The following is a 23,476-nucleotide window of genomic DNA, read 5'->3' on the forward strand; positions in this document are numbered from 1 at the left end:
AAAACCTGGGTGCCTGGGGTGGAGGCAGGCTGCAAGTAAGGGCCGAGCTGTACCCCTGCCCAGAAAACCTTCCTGCCCCAGAACCCAGCCTTCTGCAGACAGGTCTCCCAGGGTATCATCCCCCTGGCTCCTGAGGCCTGCTCTCACTGACTCACTTGCTGCTCTGCCCCCAGCAGATCTGCCCCAGAGGAGCAGGTGAAAAGCTGCTGCCTGCTGAGATGCTGGGCAGTGGAGATTGGGGCAGAAGGGTCGGGAGAAATTTCTGACTTTTAAGGTTCTCCAAATCCAAGAAGACACGCTGTGCTTTGGAATGGTAGATGCTCATTTATGTAAAATAACAACAAATGTTACACAAACTGTTAAAATAAAAAAATACCTTTTCTGAGGGGGAGGAGGTCCCCAGCCTGCCGCTGGTTGGGGACAGGGGGGTTAGCAACATTAGGGTGCAGGAGGCGGGGGCTCCGCCACAGCCCGTGGTGGGCACTGAGGTCTGTCGGTCGGTCTGTGCATCCTGATGCGGTCAGCGGCAGGCAGCCTGCTGATGGCCTCAGGAGGGGGCGCCATGGCTGGGCGGAGGGCATGAGCAGCAGCACTGGGTGTGGACAGTGGGCAGCTGGCAGCGGCCCAGCAGGCGCAGTGTCTCGCAGAATCCGAATGACAGGCGGTCCCACTCACAGCCTGAAGTGGGGGACGGGGGGCATCAGTGGTTTGGGGTACACAGAATCTGGCTCCCCACACCAGTCACCTTAAGGAGGCTCCAGCAGCTGCCTGCCATGCAGAGGGCCCCAGTTTCCGGAGGGGCTCCTGAACTGGAGTTGCACCACTCCCACTGTGGCTGTCTCTGTCCCACCTTCCCATGGCCGACCCCCAAGATTGGAGAACAGGCGCTGGTGGGCTGAGGTTTCTGGAGGAAAGGTCCTGAGACCCCACACTGACCCCCTCAAATGTCCACAGAAAAGCCTGCCCAAGGTAATGCCCTGCCACTCCATCTCCATCCTTGCTCAGCCTTGGAATCCCCTGACAGAGCCTGGCACAGAACTGCAGTCCCGGGGGCTGCTGCCAGCCTGCAGTGGCCTCTGCCCCCACTCCCGACACCTCCCCCTGCTCCAGTGCAACTGTCCTACCAGGCCTCTGTGACCCCCTCCAGCCATGGGGGCTGCACTCAGCCTCGGCTTTGGGGTCACAGGGTCCCATCTCCCAGACCAGTCTTCCACTTCTCAGGGAGGCCACGAAGGCTCGAAAGACTGGACCTTGCAGCCTGTCAGTGGAAACCAGGGGCTGAGGCTTGTCAGGGCTGAGGCTCGGCTGGGCCCTCCTGCCTGTGGTTATCAGAGCTATTTTGGGAAGTGGCTTTTTTCCAGCCTTCTGGCCTTGCTCCTGATGCTGCTGCTGCTGCTGACAACCCCCAGCTGCTGCACGGGCCCTGCTCATTCCGGCAGACCTCCTGGGGGAGGAGGACCAGGATGGGAGCAGCCAGCCCTGGGCCTGGGCAATCCTCCAGGCCCCGCAGAGGGCACGAGGCAGCAGTCAGGCTCCTCCATCCAGCCCAGCTCTGGGCACAGCTCCAAAGCGCACATCTGCAGGCTGCATCCTGCTCACCCAGGGTGACCTCACACGAGATGCCTCACCTCTCGGGCCTCGGTCCCCTCCTCTGTCAACCCCACCTCTGCAGCAAACGGATGCGGCCATGCTGGGTCATTGCAGTGACCACACACTCTGGAGTTTCCAGGCTTTCCAAATACCCACCACACTGTCCCACACACCAGCAAAACATCCTGGGAATTCCAGGTCTCAAGGTGCAAGACACCTTCCTGCTTCCCCTCCACTGTACACTGGTGGCAGAAAACTCACTTAAGACAGCTTCTAGTTCAGCTACCTAAGCAGCCCCTCTCTCTCCACCCACTCACACCCACCCCTGGAGACCCTGAAAGCCCAGAGCCTCGTGGGTGATCGTCCCTGGTTCTGGGCCCCCAGGCACCTCAGTTCCTGTTCTCTGCCCCATCTGGTCCTCACCACCTGGGATGGTAACACCCGCTCCCTGTAGCCAGCCTAGCCCTGACAAGCAAGAGATGTGATGCCAGCAGCCAGCCCAGGCGGCACACAGGAGCACTCTGAGATGCTGGCTGGGTGCGTGCTGAGGATGGCAGGGTAGGGTGGGGGCACTGCCTCTGGGCCTTGAGGTAATGGGGTTTGAGGCAGGGAGGCCACCCCTAACAGAGGCAGGGTAGCGAGGCATGGCAGGGGCCACTCTGAGCCTAAATGAGGCCTGTCCAGGAGAAGATAGAGAAGGCTACGCAGCCGGGCGCGGTGGCTCAAGCCTGTAATCCCAGCATTTTGGGAGGCCGAGGCGGGTGGATCACGAGGCCAAGAGATCGAGACCATCCTGGTCAACATGGTGAAACCCCATCTCTACTAAAAATACAAAAAATTAGCTGGGCATGGTGGTGCGTGCCTGTAATCCCAGCTACTCAGGAGGCTGAGGCAGGAGAATTGCCTGAACCCAGGAGGCGGAGGTTGCAGTGAGCCGAGATCGCGCCATTGCACTCCAGCCTGGGTAACAAGAGTGAAACTCCGTCTCAAAAAAAAAAAAAAAAAAAAAAAAAGAGAAGGCTACACTAGACAAGGGGAGAGGCAGACCTGGGAGACTGCAGGGGGCCCCAAATGCCAGCTTGAGTGCCCTGGCTGCCAACTCTGTCCAAGGGGCAGGGGGCAGACAGCCATTAGCACAGGGGGCCGCACCTCTTCCCGCCACAGCTTCTGGGTGCTCTAGATTGCTAGGGGCAGCCCCAGGCCCTCTTCCTGAACTTGTAATTGGGGATGACAGTGGCTTTGGGGAAGGGGAAAAAGCCGCCTTCCCTGAGCACCACCTGGATGCCCACGCAGTGTGGGGCGCTTTGTGCCCAGACATTTATGCAAGGATGGTGCTTGACAGCCCCGTGATTCAGCACATGAAGGAGCTGACAGGGAAATGGAGCCCAAGGCCACGCAGCTGGCGAGGGACGCCCAGGTGAGACTCCAGGGCCACGGTTTCCTACACTCAGCACTGCTGGGAGCAGCTGGGGCTGCAGGAAGGAAGAGAGTGAGTGAGTGAGTGAGTGAGTGAGTGAGTGTGTGTGTGTGTGTGTGTCTGAGACAGAGGGTCAGGAGAAAGAGAATGTGTATGTGTTAGGGGCAGAAGGGTAAGAATGTGTGTATGTGTGGCAGGGGTGTCAGGAGAGAGAGACTGTGTGTGTGTGTGTGTGTGTGTGTGTGTGTGTGTGTGCGCGCAGCAGGGTGTCAGGGTGTCCAGACCACTTTGGCCCAGGCCCTTCTGCCAGGACACAGCTGGTCAGGAAAACCCCTGCCGCTGGGACTAGTAGGACCCTGGGAGGGAAGCCCTCCCTGCGGTTCCACTGCTCACTCTAGGCAGCCCTCTGGCCAGGGAATGGGCAGGCCAGGACTGGGGACTGGACTCACCCAGGCCCAGCTTTCACATAGCCTCAAGGACATCCCTGGCCTCACTACGGGAAGACTGAGGCTCAGAGGGAAAGAGCTTACACAGGTTCACACAGCCGCTCAGGGGCCAGGGCTGCCCCCTCTCCTCCCCTGAGGCCAGACATCTGCCAGCAGGAGATCGTGTGGCTGGGACCCCCGGGCTGACTCCCAGCACAGCCCAGGCTCCAGCATGGCATCCTGCGGCCTCAGGATTCTCAGTGGCCATGTGGCTCCTGAGCCCAGACTGCAGATGGAGCCAGCCAGTGCCGTGGGCGTGATGGTTTGACAATCCCACTCCCCATCACCCTTCCCACCCCACCTCACTTTATCAGAGAGCCAGGGATTTGTGGAATCACAGGGTGCCTGGATGGGCTTGCAGTCCTCAGTGCCACACGGCCAGGAGCTCTCAAGCCAGGCCTCATGGCCACACTGGTCACTGTCTTCCTCAGGCAGCCCCATCTGGGTGTTGACACACTTGACCAGGCAACGCTGGATGCCCCCACCACAGGGGGCTGAGCACTGCGGGGGGTGGGGAGAAAGGAGTGTTTCCCTGGGCCACCTTAGCTGCGGGGGCAGTGACACCTCCTCTGGGAAGCCATCCCTGTACCCTGTGCCTGACTGGCCTGGCCTTGCCCCCAGCCCCGCCCTCAGTGCCACCTGGGAGGGCCTGGTCCCATGCCTAGAGCCCACTCGGTACTCAAACCCCACTCACACTGTGGGATCAGCTCCTGCAGCGGGAGTGTGAGAACAGTGGGGACAGCCCTCAAGGCTGCAGGGCAGCGAGCCCCTCTCACGGGACATGCCTGAGAGGCCTGGGCAGAGCCCCGGGATGGAGCCCTAATGCAGCAGCGGGCGGAGACGTGGGCGAGACACCGCTGTGCCCAAGGGATGGGGCAGAGGGCCTGCCCAGCCCACAGGCAGGAGGGGAGGAGACAGGTTTCACAGCCGGGGCCCAGCCCACCAGGCTTCCTTGTTATCAGGTGCGGGTCTGAAAGCCCTGAACATGTGCCGAATCTGTGCTAGTGTCGTGCTGTGCCCGCTGTCTGTGCCTGTGCTCCATCCCGTTACTTTATTTAATCCTCCTGACCCTCCTCTCCCAAGCTGTCCCCATTCTACAGATGAGAAAACAGTGACCCAGCAAGGCAAGACAACCTGCCCAGAGTCACTCAGCAGCCAGTGAGACAAAGACTCAAGCCCTGGCCCAACTGATTTCAGGGCCCGGCTCCGGGCCCACAGCTGAGATTTCTGAACCCCTTCATTCTAAACAGACCTGGAAGAAGGCGTCCTGCCCACCCGAGGCTCCTCTTCTGCCCCCTTCTGCTGCTGGCCTTTGCCAGGCTCCCTGCTCACCCCAAGCTCATCATTCCTGTCTCAGACTTCACACCTACTGTCCCTTTTATCCCTGTCCTTGGCATCACTGACTCCTCCCTCGGGTCTCAACTCAAGGCCCCTCCTGGAAAGGCCTTCCCTGACATCACAACACACGTGCCCTTCCCTTGTCAGTTTCTTCCTGGCAGGCTGTGAGCACCAGCAGGGCAGGACCTCGTCCAGTCACTGCTGCACGAGCAGTGGCCAGAGACAGCCTGGCTCTCAGCCACACTCAATTGCTGCTTCACCCAACCCAGGACCAACCAGGTGCCACCAAGCCCTTGCTCCCTGCTCCTCCACACAGCCCAGCTCATCTGGCCCCAGGGCCCCACCACCCACTGCGTGCAGGGATGAGTGTTACAGGGACACGTGGTGTTGGGTCTCAGTGCCTCCTCGCAGAGGCCTGGCTCTGGGCAGGTCACCAGATGCTGCTGTTCACCACCACCACAGGCCTCAGAGCACTGGGGTGCAGGGAAGGAGTCAGGGCACAGCCAGGGTCTGAGGGCGTCCCCTCCCCCCAACTGGACCGCCAGGCCTCACCTCCCTCCAGGAAGAGGTGTAGTAGCTGAGGCAGGGCTTGGCTGGCCCCAGCTGACAATGGAAGGGTCGCAGCAGCCAGAGGTCCCGTGTGTCCACACACTGCACGTCCCACACTGAGGAGCCTCCACCGCAGCTGTGGGAGCAATGGGGATGGAGAGACGCGTATGGATACCCCCCACGTGCAGGCCCACACGTGCGACCCTGTGAGGCATGTGGCAGGGAAGGCATGAGGCCCTTGCTACAGCCCGGGGCAAATCCCTGAAGAGCCCCAGCGGGAGGCCAAGGCTGGCAGGCCCCAAGCAAAAGGTGCCCGGCCAGGGGCTGCCATGGGCAGGGACAGACAGAGAAAGGGAGGAAGAAAGGCAAGCTGGTGAAAGACAAGTCCAGATGGGGTCAGAAATACAGAGAGGAGGAGACAGGTCAAGCCAGACAAAAATGAAGACTCCCAGGAGATTCAGATCCAGTGCCATCGGGTGCCCAGACGTGCAGCCTGGAGCCCTCCCCTGCCCTGCTGCTCTCGGAACATAGGCCCTGGTTACCCAGGGCTCCACCCCATGCCCTGGGGCTCCCTGCCCTGGCTCCATCCTCACATACCTTACTCCAGTTGCCCAAGTGCCAGGTGGCACAGGGCTGCAGGTGGCAGCAGTGGGCAGGCTGGGGCCGGTCAGCAGGGGTGCAGTCTTCATCCCGGCCAGAGATACAGTGCACTGGCCCCCAGACAGCACCCAGGCCGCAGGTGGTGGAGCACTGCGGGGCACGGACCCGTGAAAGCCAGGCAGACCCCATCCCCGCCAGGCCCCCACAGCCAGGAACTACCCACCTAGGCTAGCGAGACCTCAGCAAGACAGGCCCCTCTTCTGGGCCTCAGTTTTCTTATTTGCAAAATAGACTCCTGCACCCACCTCCCAGGAAGACCGTGAGAATAAAAAGTCAACCCTCACCCTCGAGCAACCAACTGACCCTCCCCACAAAGGACAAAGGGCCTGTGTTGCAGTGTCACTGGTGCAGAGGTGGGGGAAGGGGACCCTGCGGGCACCCCTGACCAGCTATCCTGACCAGCCTGCCCCTTCCCACACCCAAATTAGGGATCTGAACAGAAGCTTGCTTCTCCTGCAGTGACCATCAGGGGACCCAGGGAGGGGGCACTGGCCAGCTTCTTTCATGCAGCTCAGACCCCTGCAGGTCACTTCCAAAGGAAGGTGGAGCCATTGAGGGCAGAGCCAGGTGGCAGTGGGCTGAGCCCAGCATGGAGGAGCCAGGCTGAGCCTCAGGGAAGCTTGCTTTCTGGGCAAGACTGGGCCTGCGGGCCATGAGGGGACCCTCCCCACTGCACAGTTGTCTGAGTGAACTCTGTCCTGGGGTGTGCTGCCAGTGTGTGCCTGCCCTGGCTTCCCTGAGGCCCCCTGTGCTGCCCAGGAATGGGCCCTGTGGTCCCCTCATCCGCCTAATCCTGGGAACCCCTGCCCCGAGGGAGGCGGGACAGACAACACCTGTGTCCCACTCTGCTCACTTTCAGATGAGGCAACAATCACCAAGGTCCTGGGCAAACTCACCCGCCAGCCTGGCCCGCACCACTTGCCTTGCTCCAGTTTCCAGATTGCCCGCTGGTGTTCCTAGCAGCCAGCGGGTCCACAGGGGACCCTGCCTTAGCCAGGCTGGGGGCCGGGGGCTGGGTCTCAGGGGCTCTGCGGCTGTTTGCAGGGCTGTCCCAAGCTGGCATGGACAGCAGCCCAGAGCTCAGGGGCACCTCAGGCTGAGGGACTCAGGCTGGCCCTCAGGTCCCGGGCTCTGAGCAGGGTCAGGCTCAGGTGTGTGCCTGAGGCCAGTCAGGGTCGTGGGGAGGAAGGTGCCCCACACTGCCACAGTCCGCAGGTCCCAGGAGCCTGGTCCTGGGGTTGGGGAGTTGGGAGTCCCCGGCTGCAGGGGGCTGTCCCTGCCTTCTGTCTCTGGCGGAGGGGCTATGGGAGGAGGAAGGGGAGGAGCCACCTCCACAGTGGGCCTCAGCTCACTGTCCCCAGGCCCCAGGCCACCCTCCAGAGCTGGCTTCCAGGCTACAGTCCCTCCTGTCTACAGCTCCACTACATTAGGACCAGGAGAGGAGTGCATGCTGCCGACAGAGGACAAAGGGGGCAGGGTGGGGCTGGGTCTCGGGGGCAGGTGGGGGGCTCCAGAGCCCCCAGGTTCCTCATCGTCCTTGGAAACCTCATTGGTTCTGTCCCACCATGGAGGGGGAAGCTGGCGCTGGCTGTCCTCTCCAACCAAGTCATTTTGGCTCCCAGGGGTGGCAGACATCTGCACGCCATCAGGGGAAACCCTGGGCCAGGGCAGGCTGGGGAGCCCAAGGTCTTGGGCCCCTATGGGGGTGTCTTCCTCAGGCAGGAAATTGACCAAAGAGTTCCCAGGGGTCAGCTCTGAGGGTGGGGGTGGGGAGTGGCCGGCCTGGCTGGGCCAAGGGCTAGGGGACCAAGGCCCCCTCCTCCGTGGCTGCAGGAGGCTCTGTGGCAGACACGGGGTTACCTGTGGAGGGTGCAGCAGGATGGCCGCGTGGTGTGGGCCTGTCCCCGCCAGGTCTAGATCGGGCTCCTCAAAGGGCCTGTAGGACAGGTCCTCGTGGAAATTGATGAAACTGTAGTCGTAGTAGAAGTTGTCCACAAACACGGGCCCCAGTGGGTCCAGCTCCAGGGAATCCTTGTCAATGGCGTTGCCCATGCTGGCTAGCCTGAGTGCTGAGGTGGGTGAAGAGCGTGGGGTCAGGCGGTGCAGGATGAAGTCAGCCTCGTTGAAGAGCTCGTGGCTGGAGGAGCCGCTGCCTGAGCCTTCAGGGACCAGTGTCCAGGGGCCGCACACAGGGTGGCAGAGAGCAGGTGACTTGGCGGGCTGGCTGCTGGGCCTCGTCACAGGGGACACCAGTGTCACTGGTGCAGAGGACACTTCGGTGCTGAGTGCCCTCCCCGCATGTCACTGAGCACTGTGGGGGAAGCCTGGGTGAGGGGCTCAGGCTGGGAGGCGGGCTGCCAGGGGATGCTGGGGCAAGGCGGGCTGCCAGGGGACGCTGGGGCAAGGCGGGGGCAAGGCACTGTCCACTGCCCGGTGTCAGAGCGGCAGGGACCCAGCTAGCCCTCTCTGGCCCTACCCAGCTCAAGGTCATGGCTGTGGTCACGGCTTCGCAGGGGCTTCCTGATCCCTGAGGCTTTGGAGTCAGGCTGGACCCTGGAATGCCCCAGACTCCCTTCCACCCACAGTACCAGGTAGTAAGGGCTGGAGGAAGGCTGTCTGCCTCCCTGTAGCCTGAGACCAAGGGTGGCGCTGGAGGCGGCCCCTCCCATCCCACACTCACCTGAGACCAGTTCCCCATAGCCCAGGTGGCCAGACAGGGCACGTGACGGTTGCAGGGGGTTTTAGCTGGGGGCCGGGGAAGGTGTTCACAGGCGGGCGGCTCCAGGGCGCTCTGCTCATCCAGCCCCATGCTGTAAATGTAGAGCATGACCCGGCGTGAGAGGCCCCCAGGCCCGCAGGACCTGGAGCACAGCTGCCACTCACCTGCCCACCACCTGGCAAGGGCACATGGGTGGCATCAGCAGGCTCACCAGCAGGGAGGGCCAGGCTGGGCTCCTAGGCCCTCGGGGTTGGTCCTAGAGCTGGGACCAAGGCCAGTGGCGTTTCTCCAGAGCTCCAAGCCCAGGTAGGTGTCCTGCCCTCTAAGTCTGGTGACATGGCCCAGCCCCTCCGCTCCTGCCACCCTCCCCTCAGGGGAAGTGAGCATGACCTGAGGCCTATTTCTGTATCCAGGGACCTAAGGAGGACCACAGGTGTCCAGGCCGGCCCAGGCTGGAGTAAGGGGTGACCGAGAGCTGGGGCTTCAGCCTTGGGAAGACCTGTGAAAACCTGGCTGCCTGTGCTCCTCCCTGGGGTCTCTGGGGCCCAGAAGTAGGGGCCTGTGGCAGACTCAGGCCACCTGGGGGTAGGGAGTTGGCAGGGACGTGGGGATGGCTCACCTGGCAGGGCAGGGCTGCTCACTGCACTTCCTCTGGCGGTCATCGGGCTGGCCCAGGGGGTCACAGTGCCCCTCGTCCACAGGCCCTGCCTGCCGCTCCGAGCAGTACACACTCTGCCTCTGCACATCTAGGGGCCGTGGGGCTCAGCCTGGGCCTGACACCCAGGTGCCCACCGCCTAAGACCCAAAGACACCATTTCTGCCAGAACCCTCCCTGAACAGCGCCTCACCGCCCTTGTCAGGATGAAGGCAGACCTCCACGGCTGCCTCCTCCTTGCTGTCCCTGCTCTCACCCGACCTCTCCTACGTAGCCTCCCTCTGACCGTCCCTGGAGAGGTGGCACAGTGTGGAGGTTTAGTGGGTTGGGTCCCGAGACCCTCTGCTTCCTAGCTGAGATGCCTGGGCAGCTCATTTGGCCTCTCTGAACCTCAGCGGCCTCCTCTGTGAAGTTGGATGGACAATCCTGCCTGCCTACAAGCCCCGGAGGCAGGGCTGCTTGTGGCCTTGCATGTGCGGGCTCAGCCATGCCCGGCACATCCTAAGAGCTCGATCCATGCCAGCTGCTGCTAGCATGCAAACCCAGCCATGATGTCAAGGCTGCCCCACTGTCCACACCCTTCCCAATGGCTCAGAGAACATTTGGAGAAGAAATGCATCAAGGGGCAGGCCCCGCTCCCCGCCCCCACACCAGCCTTGGCATTGCTCCTGTCCTTCATACCTTCTGCCACTGCCCACCCCGGGCTTTTCCACAGCCACGCTCCTCACTTAAACTCACTTCCATACTGCCTGCTGAGGCCCAGCCTCAGGACCCCCTGTGCTGGTGGCTCTGCTTTCTCTGCTCCCCGGGAGTCTCAAGAGTAAGCTGTCCCTCCCCTGAGCTGTCAGTCCCACGCCCGTCCCCCTTTCCTTACCAACAGATTCTGATATTGCTCAAGGTCCCAACTACAGCAATGGGACTGCTGAAAACACCCTGAGGCCGCCCCCTCGAAACTAGGGTTTCTGGGACACAGTCCTGGCTGGGGAGAAACAGGCACGAGTCCCTCGCTGGGAGTCAGCCCTTTTCCCTCCTTCTTCCTGCCCGGAACATGGCAAGAGGCCTGGAAGGGAGGATGACATCTGTGACAAGCAGGAGGGGAGGGCTGCTGTGGCAAGGACGCTGCAGCTGAGGGACAGTCATCTCCAGGTCCCGCCAGCTTGGACTGTGCACCTGGGACTTCCTGCCTGTCTGTCCTGGCCACTGCGGGGCACTTGCCTCTGCGTACACTCCTACACGGTCCACCTTCGAGGCAGCCGATTTGCTGAACGGCAATCGCCCAAATGTCTCATGCTGCACATGTATCTGTTGGTTTCTCATGGTTGTCTATTTAAAGACACCTGAATTATGCCAGGTGTGGTGGCTCATGCCTGCAATCAATCCCAGTGCTCTGGGAGGCTGAGTCTGGTGAATCACCAGAGGTCAGGAGTTTAAGACCAGCCTGGCCAACATGGTGAAACCCCGCCTCTACCAATAATAAAAAATTAGCCAGGCATGGTGGCACATGCCTGTAAATCCCAACTACTCGGGAGCCTGAGGCAGGAGAATCAGTGGGACCTGGGAGGCGGACACTGCTGTGAGCCAGGATCGCACCACTGCACTCCAGCCTGGGTGACAGAGCAAGACTCATCTCAAAATAAAATAAAGATAGCTGTATTAGATAAAATGGGTTTCCTAGCTTTGGGAGGCATCTACCCAGTTCTCCAGTTCTCATGTTGTCATCATAACAGCATTTTAAAGCTCCCTCTCTTCCCCTGTGCACCCGCCCCCTCCCTCACTTCTCCTTTCCCTCCTCCCCACTCCTTCTCCTTCCCTCACCTCTTTCCTCCAAATAGCAATAATGATTTTTAAATAGCATTTTAAGAAATGCTCAAGTGTCTCTATCTCAGATTCCCGATTCTGAGACCCTGAGGACACTGGGTGTCAACGATGGAAAGATTGAGGGGAAAGAGGGGGACTAAGAGAGCGGGAGATGGAGGAGGGGGGAGACTGAGGGGTGAGCAGGGAGACCCAGGGGCTGGGGAGACCCAGGGGCGGGGCGGGGAGAGCGAGGAGTTGGGGGACTGAGAGGCACGACCGGGGAGACTGGGAGGGGGGAAACCGAGGGGTGTGGGGAGACATGGAGGGAGGAGACTGAGGGGTGGGAGGAGATGGGGTGGGGGAAAACCGAGGGGTGTGGGGAGACAGCAAATGGGGAGACTGAGGAGTGGAGGGAGATGGGGTGGGGGAAGACCCAGGGGCAGGGGGAGACCGAGGAGCAGGGGGGACTGAGAGGCACGACTGGGGGGAGACTGAGGGTTGAGGGGAGACCAAGGGACAGGGGGAGACCGAGGAGTGAGCAGGGAGACCAAGGGATGAAGGGAGACTGAGGGGCAGAAGGGGAGATCCAGGGGTGGGGGAGAGACAGAGGGGGGGATTGAGGAGCATGTAGGGAAGACCAAGGGGGGAGGGGGAAGACTGAGGGGTCAGGGGAAACTGAGGGGCATGGGGGGGGAAGACCAAGGGGCAGGGGGGCACAAAGGGAAATATGGGGAGGAAGAGTCGGAGTTAATAAAACCATCATACTTTTTACATAGTTTAAAGAAATAAGTCGGCGTGGTAAGGGGCCACAGGGCTGGCCTCAGAGTGGGGTGGGAAACCTGGCTGTGCCCTGGCCTCCCTCTCCTCACTGCCCCCTTCCCTGCCACCTTCCACTGTTCCCCCTCCTTCTGTCTGGGAAGCCCCTCATGGGGAGGCCACCAGGGAGCCCCAGGCTCTGGATCACTGGAGGGGCTGGAGAAGGGGAGCAGTACCCCTACAAGCCCACGGCTAAGGCTCTGTGGGGGTGGGGGTGGGTTGTCTCCAGGACACAGCAGAAATGCAGGCACAAGACCTGCTGGAGCTGAGCCAGGACAAAATCGAGAGGGAGCTGTGCCACCGGATGGAAAACGCCAAGAGCTGGGGCACGCTGAGCACTCGCCGCAAGCTGCCCCCACCTGCCTCATCTATTTACCTCCCAGCAGGCATGGAACATGGGGCAATTGCCACTCATTTTACAGATGGGGAACTGAGGCTCAGAGAAGCAAACCTCCAGACCCGTGGTGGCCCAGCAGTGAGCTGAAGGCTGAAGCCAGTGTCCCTGTCCAGAGCCAAAGCCCCTGCTGACAGGGCTGTGCCTGCCCCTCTTCTCACCTGTGCCGCAGGTGACCATGCACTTGGTCCAGGGTCCGTAGTGCCAGAACTCAGGCGGCGGGACCTCGCCATGGCCATCTGCCTCCCTGTGGACGGTGTACTTTTAGCGCATCCCGGGGTTACTCTCCTGGAACAGCAGCTGGGCGAGCAGACAGGCCCCGTGAGCATGAAGCGCTCTCTCCATCCACCCAGGCCTAGAGGAGCTGACCCCAGCCACCTCTGAACTGCAGCTACATCACGGGGCCGTTTTAAAAGATGGGGAAACTGAGGCAGAGGTTGCAGCATGAGGGCCTGGCTGAGAGCCAGGCTCTGTGACTGCCCCAGGGCTCACTCCTCCAGGATGAGACCCTGCCATGGGCCTGGGGTCTCTGCCTCTGCTCCCCGCTCCTGGGCATCGGGAAGCATGCACCTGAATCTAGACAAGCTCGTTGGTGGGACCCAGGGATATGAGGTTCTCCCAGTTGCCTCTGCATGCGTATGTGAAGGTGGTCCCTGCCACCTCATAGTCCCCGTCCCACTGGATGGTCCAGCGTCTGTTGAGGAAGTACTTCTTTGGGTCCTCGCTCTGCAGTGCCAGGAAGTTAGCAGCCTCCTGGATGGAGATCTCACATACGCCAGCTGGGATCAGCCTCACGTCCACATACCTTGCCGGCATAGGTTGTGCTTGGGGTGACAGGGTTGCCTATCCCCACCCACTGCCCTCACCTCTCTCCCTGCTTGCACTCCGCCTGCTGATGCCAAAGATTCCACTGTTACCTTAAAAGTCTGAGCTCCCCCAATTGCTCAGATATGTCGTAGGTCACCAAAACCTCACAGAGGTGCCCCAAATCCTGACCCTGTGTCCATGCCCCGTCACCCCCCTCTTGGGGACCTAAACTGGTCTCATCACAAGGCTGGGTCCACCCAACACTCAGGGCCAGCTGGCACTGTTTTTCTAAAATGCCAGCATGCTCAGGCCTTTCTCCCGGGTCACCCTCCTCAGCCCACACGGCTGCTTTTATTCACCCGCTTCTGTAACACCCATCACGTGCCGGGCACTGCTCACCTGTAAAATGAATAACAACCCTAGGATGTAGGAATTATTGTTGTCCTCATTTCACAGATGAGGAAAGTGAGGCAGGCAGGGATAGTAACATGAATGAGCGTCCTGCTGGGATCTGAGGACAACGGGGTTTTCCTCCCATGGGAAACCTTCCCTGACTTCCCCAGGCCAGGAGTATCCTCCTCGGTACTCCCAAAGTCCTCTGGGCCTCCCTGCACTGCACTGGCCACACAGAAGTTTCTGTCCCCTGCGGGACTGAACGATTTACTTGCATGTCCCCATCACCTAGCACAGTCAGTACTCAACATGTTCAAAGCAGACCCAAGGTGAGGGCGTGGAGCTGAGGGTCTCAGAAGCTTCAGGAGGAGACCACCATCCTCCTAGAGGCCCAGGGGCTGCATACAAGCTGAGCTGGACCTGCCTGAGTCTCTGGGACAAGAGGACTCCCCACAGGGACAGGTCTCTGCGCTTGGGTTAGGGGTCCCTGACTCTTACAAGAATTCCACACCAGAAAGGCTTCTCTGCTTAGCCATCTATGGCTAGGTGGGGACCACAAGGCCAATGGGGAGGCCTGGGGCAGATGGGGAAGTGGCCACCAGGTAAAGAGCACACCCCTCTCCCACAGTGGTCCCACCCCATACCCAGGCCCTCGGCCTCCTCGAAGGTCTCGCTCATGGTGTGGCAGGTGGAGCCATTGCCGTGGCACATGCCACAGCGGTCCTCCATGGCACCGGAGTCAATCTCGAAGTCACAGCCCACATTCTGCAACACACAAGGGAGGGGAGGCCCGTGGTGCTGGCGGTCAGCCCTCTGTGGCCCCAGCCCCGGGGGCCAGCCAAGGTCAGGAGGAGACAGCTGGAGTAGGGGTTGGGAGGCCTTCCTCTGGCCCTGCCCCACCCCAGCTGTGCCTCTGACCCAGGTGAACTTCTCTACCTCCCTGAGCCTCAGTGTCCTCAGATGTGAGACGGGGAAGACTCACCCCTCCCTTAAAGGTATGTCTCGAGCATCACATGCGACAAGAGAAGGGAGTTCTGCAAAGGCTGCGGGCAGGCAGGGACCTGACTCGCCACGGGCTCCTGACCAGCTCGTGAAGGGAATCTGAACATCAGAGGTGCTGGGGGTGGGCCCCTCCCTGCTGGTCACCCTCTGAGCCCAGGCCTGGACACACCAGTGGCTTAGGGGGCTAGAAGCAGGGGCAGGTAGGTGGCTGGGGAGATGGGCAAAGACAAGACGCCTTCGGGGCTAGAGCCCTTCATGTCACCTGTGCCACCTCATTGTACCCCTTCTATCAGGGAGGAAACCACTGCCCAGGGTCAGTCAGCTGGCAAGAGGTCAATCCCCTGCCTGGGCTCTGGTGTCCCGGCTGAGGCGGTGCTGGCACAGCATCCAAGGAGACAAGGGGCAGCGAGCCCTGACTAGCAGGGGTCTCCGGTGCCAGGAGGCCTGGTATGGGCTTTGCCTTGGTGGTATAGAGGGTGGGGTCTGGGAATCCCAATGGCAGAGCATGGGGAAGGTGGCCAGAGGATTAGGAGGGACCCAGGGGAGAACCTGGGGCCTGCCAGTGGGGCTGGGGGTGGGCGGTGCTGGGAGAGCCTCTTCCCGACCAGGCACACCTTGCTGATGCCATTGATGCAGTGGTCCCAGCTGACCCTGCCCCAGTAGCAGGGGGTGCCATCAACCAAGGCATCCTGCAGCTTCTCGGCAAAATACTCATTTGAGGGCCAGCAGTGCAGCTCAGAGGTTCACTGGGGGCCAAGTAGAAGAGCCATCAGCGACAGCCAGGGCAGGAGTTATGGAGGCCACCGGTAAGACCCCTCCGTGACACACATCCATGGCAGGCTGGAGGCTCTGGCGGCTGGGCTGGTAGCTATCTGCAAGGCTGCAGACTGGGGAGCTGGGAGGAGCAGCAGCCCCAGGGCACAGCGGCCCGGCCCAGGATTGGGGTGGAGACTGAGCCTCCTGTTGCATCACAGGGTAGCCTTAGGCGCACACAGCCCCAGCCCTCTGAGCCTCAGTGTACCCGTGGGAGGCAGCACTCACCGTCATTGACCACAGGCACCCATGTGTGCAGCTGGCCCTTGTAGAGCATAGCGTAAAAGTGGCTGCACTGGACGTGGCGGAAGGAGGGGCGGCCAGAGGGGCAGGCTTATAGGTTGCAGAGGCGGAAACGCTTCCGCTCACGCATGCAGTACTTGCCCTTGGTATTTGGGCCTGTGGGGAGACGCAGGGAGGGCCCGGTGAGTGCTACTGCGTGGCCACAGCCCGGAGCAAGCGGCCTCCTCCTGTACCCGCACCCCGAGATCCCTGCCACCCAGCTCTGCGCACATGCTCTCCTCCCATGGGCTGCCCCCACTCTGGCCCAGACACACCCTCCCTGTTTGTAAGGACCTGCAGGGAAGTGGCAGCAGGAAGCCTGAGCTCTGTCCCCAACCTGCTGTGTTACTGTGGGCAAGTCTCTGGCCAACCCCTGGACCTCAGTTTCCTCATCTGTAAAATGGGGTTGGGGCTGACTCTGCAGAGGGCTGTTGAGAAGCTGCGACAAGCTGCAGGGATGACTGGAGGGACTGCTCTGAGTCCCCAGCCAATGACACCAGCGTCCTAACAAGCCCTTGAGTCCTCAGCCTCCCTCCTGGTGGCAGTTCCCCCAGCCCCGGTATAAAAAAAAAGCCCCCAGGGCCCCAGCCAGCTGAGAGGTATGCCAAGTCACAGCTCCTGAAACCCTCCCCATCTAGGCCAGGATAGCTGGACCCAACCCAGCTCAGACCTGGAGGTCTGGAGGCAGGGAGGGCCACAGGCCAGTCTTAGCCAAGCACAGGGTCCTGGGTAAGGCTGGTTGTGAACCCCATGCCTTCCCTGGGCGGCCTCGTGAAGAGGGAGTCAGCTGGGCAGTGCCTCAGTCTACGGTACTGCTGGGCTCTGTGCCTCACCATATCCTCACATCCCCCTGTTTAAACGGGGAAACGGAGGCCCAGAGAAGGGGTCAAGAGAGGATTCAAACCCTGAGCCATCTAAGGTCCAGGGCCCATGCTCTTCCCCACTGCCCTCTCCATCCTCCCTCCAGCCGGTGGCTGCTTTGCTGTGTGGCCTCTGATGAGTCTCTCTAGTCTCTGGGCCTCAATGTCCCCCTCTCTGCAAAGGGGTCAGCAGTGGGGACCTCTCAGCCCCAGAACCCTCCTTGAAAGTGACTCAAGGTGGCCTGGACACTCAGACTGACCATTATGAGGACACTTCTAAGAGCCAGGGGCTGGGACAGAGCCAAGCCCCTGCGATCGGTTGACTGCTTGGGTCCCTCTGTCCCATCGCTAAGGGCACCCTGGGCCCCACACTCATGCAGGCTGCGTGCACTGCCGCTCAGCGCTCTGCACAGCCACGCCACAGCTCTACAAGCAGATGGACCAGGCACTCCAGCCGCACCAGCCACCGTCCACGGCCTCAGGCTGGAAGACCCCAGGTACCCACTCCCCATTGAGACACCACTACCAAGACAGATGGAGGTAGAGCCACCCCACTCCCAAGCCTATCAGTCATCCTCACCCTAGTGAGAACGAGGTGGGTGGGAAGGCCATGGAAGTCACAGATGGAAGGACGGAAGGTGAGAGAGGCCTCTGCCAATCATCACCATAACGTGTGGCCCAGGCCGCAGGGAGGAGCTGAGCAGGGAGTAAAACAGCCCACGTGCAGACTCAGCTGAAGACACCTGGGGAATCATGGAATCAAGCCCTGCCCCCAATGCCTCCATTTTGTAGACAGAGGCTTGGGCTGCAGAGAGTGGGGGTCTGCTAGGAGCACAGCACGACTGTGAGCTGGGGCTGACACCCGGGCCAGGACAAAGCAGGAGGTCTGGCCTCTCCCTCCCACTGCTGGGACTGGGCACCTCCTACCTTGTTCTCCCCACACCAGGTGCCGTCCACGGCTGCACCCAGCTTGGAGTGACAGGTGGTCCCAACAGAGCACCAAAATGTGTGGCAGACATTTTGCAGGGAGGGGACACAAGCCACACCCTCACCCCACCCCACCCCCATGCCACCAGCCACCCTGCCCCCACCCTGTCCCCAAGGGCTCCCTGGACACCCTTCCACATGGTGGGGGTCCACAGACCCCCAGAGGTCCCTTCTGTGTCTGCTCCCACCTTCCTCTACAGACCCTGTGGTGGTATGGGTGGCCCCGGGTTGCACTGCTCACAGCACTCCCCAGCTGCCCCGCCTCTGGAAACACTCCTGCCACTGGAAACACTTCCGTTAGAAGATCACTCCAGGCAGTCTTCTCCAGGATAAACATACCCTCCCCACACTGGTTCCTTTTCCCTTTTTTTTTTTTTGAGACAGAGTTTCACCCTTGTTGCCCAGGCTGGAATGCAATAGCGCATTCTCAGCTCACTGCAACCTCCGCCTCCTGGGTTCAAGCTATTCTCCTGTCAGTCTCCCAAGTAGCTGGGACTACAGGCATGTGCCACCATGTCCAGCTAATTTTTTATATTTTTAGTTGAGACGGGGTTTCATCATGTTGGCCGGGATGGTCTTGATCTCTTGACCTCGTGATCCACCTGCCTCAGCCTCCCAAACTGCTGGGATTACAGGCGTAAGCCACCGCACCTGGCCCTTTTCCCTCTTAAAAGCCAGCCCCAGAGAGGCTAAGGGACTTGTCACAGTGGATCCATGATTGACCCAGAATTCATTTTTTTTTTTTTTTGAGACAGAGTTTCGCTCTTGTTACCCAGGCTGGAGTGCAATGGCGCGATCTCGGCTCACCGCAACCTCCGCCTCCTGGGTTCAGGCAATTCTCCTGCCTCAGCCTCCTGAGTAGCTGGGATTATAGGCACGCATCACTATGCCCAGCTAATGTTTTGTATTTTTAGTAGAGACGGGGTTTCACCATGTTGACCAGGATGGTCTCGATCTCTTGACCTCGTGATCCACCCGCCTCGGCCTCCCAAAGTGCTGGGATTACAGGCTTGAGCCAGCGCGCCTGGCCTGACCCAGAATTCAGAGCCGGGTCTGTGGCTGCCCATCCTTGGCCTCTCCCACAAGCCTCTGATGTGTCACAGTGTCATTCAGGGGCGCAGCCCAGGCCAAGCGAGGTTCCTGCCAGGCTGGCATCTAAGGGCTGGTGAGGGCTGCCCCCTGAGCCTTCCCGCCAGGTCCCCACACTCTGGTACCCACCCCAGCCCACTCACATCCATGTCATCGCAGAAGAGAGAATAGGCCCCGTATTGGAGGCGGCACTGGTGGCTCACATCATAGAGGATGCTGGGCGGCACTGAGGGGAAGTCGATGATGTCCTTGGCAGGAGAATCATCCAGGCACAGGCCCCACATGCGGCTAGAGATGGGACGGGAGCAAGGAGAGCGGGGGCAGCCTGTGAGACCCATCAGAGAGGCCTCGGCTGGGCTAGGAGGGGAGGAGGGAGTGGCACAGAGCCCCACCACTGTAGGAGAACTCCAGCCCCCGCTTGGCTCAGCCACCCTGCAGCCAGCAGCAGAGGCCCTCCTGCCCACGCTCATCTCACCTCCTGAGTACTCCAGCTCAACAACCCCAGCCCCAGTGCCCAGCCTCTGCACACGCTGCCGCCTCCACCCTGCTCCTCTTGCCCTATCGCTGCAGCCTCCCCTCCAGATGCAGCGCCAGGGTCCTTCCCTCCAAAGCCTCCCAGATCACCAAGCCCTCTTGTGGCCCTGCTCTCCAGCCCTGCAGCCTGCATCCCTGAGCCCAGACCCTGGAGCCAGGCCCAATAAGGATCTGGAGAACATCACATCACAGTTGACACAACAGAGCCTCTGATGGCCCAACCCAGGCAGAGACCTCGGGTCATCTACGGAAGGATGAGGTCTGGAAAGCAGCCCTCCCCTGGGAGAGAGCCCAGGCAGCCGTGCTTGTCCCCCTGCAGGACTGGCCTCAGCCTCTGTCACACCCTATCTACTCCTGCCTTCCTCCAGCTGCATTCCCTGGTAGCAGTTGCAGGGAACCGGGCAGACAAGAGCAGGCACAATCTGTACCCACCAGACACTCCTGCTGCCGCAGTGTGGCGAAGACGAGGCTGCCCTAGACACAACACCATGAAGCAGGGGGCACGCAGGCGGGGGCCCTGGGGAGGGCAGCCCAGGCCCAGCTGGCACCCGCTTCTGCCCCTGCCTCACGCTGCATGGCCCTCGGGCATGGCTATTGTGTCTGGCCCAGTGTCCATCCTGCTGCCCCTGCTGGACCTTAGGCTGGCACCACTACAGCTTAGCAGCAGGAGTGCCCTGGCATATTGACCAGCCCGGCCCCTTGACTCCTTGCTGTTCTGGAGAAACTGGAGGAAAGTTTGGGGGCCTTCTGGGGGCAGCAGTTCTGGGGAGAATTGAGCCATGGGGAGAATTGAGCCACACGGACAATCAGGGCTGAGATGACCCCGGCAGCCATGACTTGGGCAGAAACAACAGAGGCAGGCAGGACCCACGGGACCTGGGGCTTCTAGCCAGGCAGGGGCGATGGGGAGGCACAAACCCTCCAGTCTCCTGTCTGGGAGGTCTCAGGGCAGGTGGTGCCAGGCCCGAGGGCCAGGATGAGCCACAGTCCTGGGTGTGCCAGGCAGGGATTGCACAGGGAAGAAGGTTAGAGGTGATAAATCCCAGAGTCCAGCAGGGAGAGGAGAAGGAAACGCTACAGATGTGGAGAGGCTGGAAGAACATGAAAGAGTCAGGAATAACCAGTACCGCTAAAGGCAGGTGTGGGGCGAGGCTGGGAGTATGGCTCAGACCTTAGGACCCCAAAGCCCAGATTTCAGAGGCAGGGGCCTGGCAGCTTGGAGATCCAGGCTGGGTGGGCGGTCTGTGTGGGCTCTGAAGTCCCCTGGCCAGTGACAGGTCCCTGGCTCTGCCCAGGGCTGCAGAGAAGCCAAGGTGACCAAACTCCTACTGAGGACCCTGGAATCCTCCTGGAGTCACCCAGACTGCCCTGCTGGCTGGAAACAGATCCCTCTAACATGGGAGTGGGCAGAGGAGCAGCTGCTGCATGCAGTCCTAGTGCCCAAGATGACAACGTGCCAGGCTGGTCCCGGGAACCGGGTGCACATGCTCTCATTCGCTCCTCACAACCTTGAGATGGCCACGTGCCAGGCTGGTCCCAGGCACCGAGTGAACACCCTCTCATTCGCTCCTCACAACCCTGAGATGGTCACGTGCCAGGCTGGTCCCGGGCACCGGGTGCACACCCTCTCATTTGCTCCTCACAACCCTGAGATGACCATGTGCCAGGCTGGCCCCAGGCACCGGGTGCACACCCTCTCATTCACTCCTCACAACATCCCAGACAGACTGTACCATCATCTCCCCTTACACACTCAGGACTCATCCATCACTTGCCCTGGGATACACACAAGAGGAACATGATGGCCAGGATCTCAAGCCAAGTCCAGGCTGCCTGCACCAGGCTGTGTCTGCTCACTGGTCTGCCCCAGGGCAGGGCTCCTCCCATTCAACCGTGAGCCCGGCCTCAAATATTTCACCCCAAATACAAGTTTAAAACCATGGCAGCTGAGGTCTCGCGGGGAGAAACGAGTGTCCCAAGTGCTCCGGCGGCTTGGGGCTCCCTGAGCCTCCCTGGGCCTGCACCCAGGGCAGAGTTTCAGCAGAGGGTGATGGGGTCAGCTGGCCCTGGGCTCCTTCCTTCCTCTAGCATTCCACGGTTCAAGGACGTAGGTGGGGGCTCACCCATCCTAGCTAAGGGGTCTTCTGACCCGGTGGCTGAGAGGTCCAATGCTCCTCACCCCAGCACCAACAGTCCAGAAGTCAGGAGCACGAGGCTACCCTCACCAAATCCACTGCAGGAATCAGGCCAGGTGCTGTCTTGGGAGTCAGAAACCCACGTTTTTACTTTTTCACTGGCTGTAGATGCTTGTGGCCTTGGGCCTTCACATCCTCATCTGCAAGATGCTGATCCTAAGCTACAGAAGTATAAATAGCAGTGTCTTCTTGGGGAAAAATCACACAGGCGGCCGGCAGCCAGGTCTTCCTTCCTCTGACAGGCTCACTGCCAGGTCCTCTGCACAGTCGACATACCCAGATCCCCAAGCCCGTCAGCTCTTCCCCTCCACGCCCCTCCTCGAGCTAATTATAGCAGGTATGGGCAGTCCCACAAGAGGTCAGAGCAGACAGTATGTGACTCGGGTCAGAAGCCTCACTGTAACCTGGAGACAGCAAAGCGCTGTTCACGACCAACAGGAGAGACCCGGGGGCCCGCTCCCCTGCCCCCCTCCAGGATCTGGTCATGGAGTCATTGGATGGGGGGTCCATGGGGTGAACTAGAGGACCCCACGTGTGACCCAGCCTCCCTCTCTCCCTATAGAAATGCTGGCTTTAAGGGAAGCAGAGAGCAGAGCCTCCCCTCCTCCCCGCCTGGTCCAAGTTGACACTGGTGAAATGCTGTGACTGCTCCCCAGAGCCCCTAAAGCACCTGTCAACCTGGAAAGCCTCTTAGAGTTCTTCAGGCCAACCCTCTTGGACAGGCTTCAGAGGCTACCCTCCAACCCATCCCCCACCACCTCCTGAGGGCTCTTCTGCCCCACCCTACACTGGCATGGCCCCAGCCTCTGCCCAGCCTGCCCTCCACCTACAGCGCCCTTCTTCCTTACGGTGGAAGTCGGCCTTTAAGAGGTAGCTCCAGGACTCCTCTGAGTTGCTGTTCCTGACGCCAGGAGGGTTGGTGCCCGTCCCCCCATTCCTAGAGACCCCAGAGGGCTGCGTGCCTCAGTGCTAATCATCTCCCACTCCCATCTGCCTGTCCCCCTGGTGTGAGGGACTGGAGGACGGGCACCACGTCTGTCTCCTTTACCACCGTCCCCACACACAGGGCCCGATGGACATGGGGGTGTGTGGACACAGCCAGAACGAGTTTGGATTCAGCCCTGTGGGTGGGCTTGGCTGATAAGTAAGCATCTATAGGCAGGAGGCCAAGGGGCTTCAGGTCCAGCCAGGATAAGGGGGTGGTCTGTGAGTGCCTCTGAGAGACTGAAAGTGCTGGAAACACTCCCGGACCATTTGGCACTTCCGGTGAATCTCACTCTGTCCCCAACTTGATTGGGTGGAGTCCATCCTCTCTCTCCTGTCCCACCTCCAGCAAGGAGACCACAGGCTGGTGCCCCGCCCACCTCCGCCCCTCCACACATCCTCTTCTGAGCCTTGGGAGCACCCTGCTGCATGACTCCCAGGATGCAAAGATGAAAGTGTGAAAGGACCTTGGGAAGATGGGGTTCTCCTCTCCAAACACTCCTCCATTGGTGGGGCATGTATTGTCCTGCTTCCGTCTGGCTCTCCCCCGTGCCAAGGCTCCGGGAGGCCCCAACTGGCTCTGATTCTCACACTGTCCTCCCACCCTCACCCCAGGCCCCGAGCCAAGTCCTTCAGGCATTCCAGCAGCTGAATGAGGACAGAGACTCTGTCTGTCCTAGAGCCGTTGGGTGGCACCCTGGGTCAGGGCAGCTGGGAACAAGCCCTGGGGCTGTGGTGGGGACAGCTACTATTCTGATTTGCTGAAACCATTCTCTCATTCTCTGCCCTTCTCTGAGGAAGGAGACACACCCTTCTCCCCACCTTCAGGCCACTTCCCTGGTGAAGTCCATACCATGTATCACTTGGTAACAGTGGAAATACCAGTAGTGTGCATGTATAAAACGCTTACTGTATGGCAGGCACTGTGCTGAGCGCCCCACGTTTTCTCATTTACTTGTCAGATAGCATGCACAAGGGGCTCCCATAATGATTTCCGTTTTTTGAGGCTTAAGGGATAATATAACTTGTCTGCCAACATAGTCAGAAACCTGGGCCACAGTCTAGGTTCCTTTTTTTTTTTCCCCCAAGATGGAGTCTTGCTCTGTCACC

At 60.5% G+C, this 23,476-nt stretch overlaps 1 pseudogene; it reads right to left on the reverse strand.

Annotated features, from left to right (window-relative positions):
* Positions 1-412: 412 nt before the first annotated feature.
* LOC116544822 lies at positions 413-21,892 on the reverse strand (annotated as a pseudogene).
* Between the last annotated feature and the right edge of the window lie 1,584 nt (positions 21,893-23,476).

This window comes from Sapajus apella, unplaced genomic scaffold (genome assembly GCF_009761245.1).
Source record: "Sapajus apella isolate SASKATOON/1434 unplaced genomic scaffold, GSC_monkey_1.0 scaffold232, whole genome shotgun sequence".
Taxonomy (NCBI): Eukaryota; Metazoa; Chordata; class Mammalia; order Primates; family Cebidae; genus Sapajus; species Sapajus apella.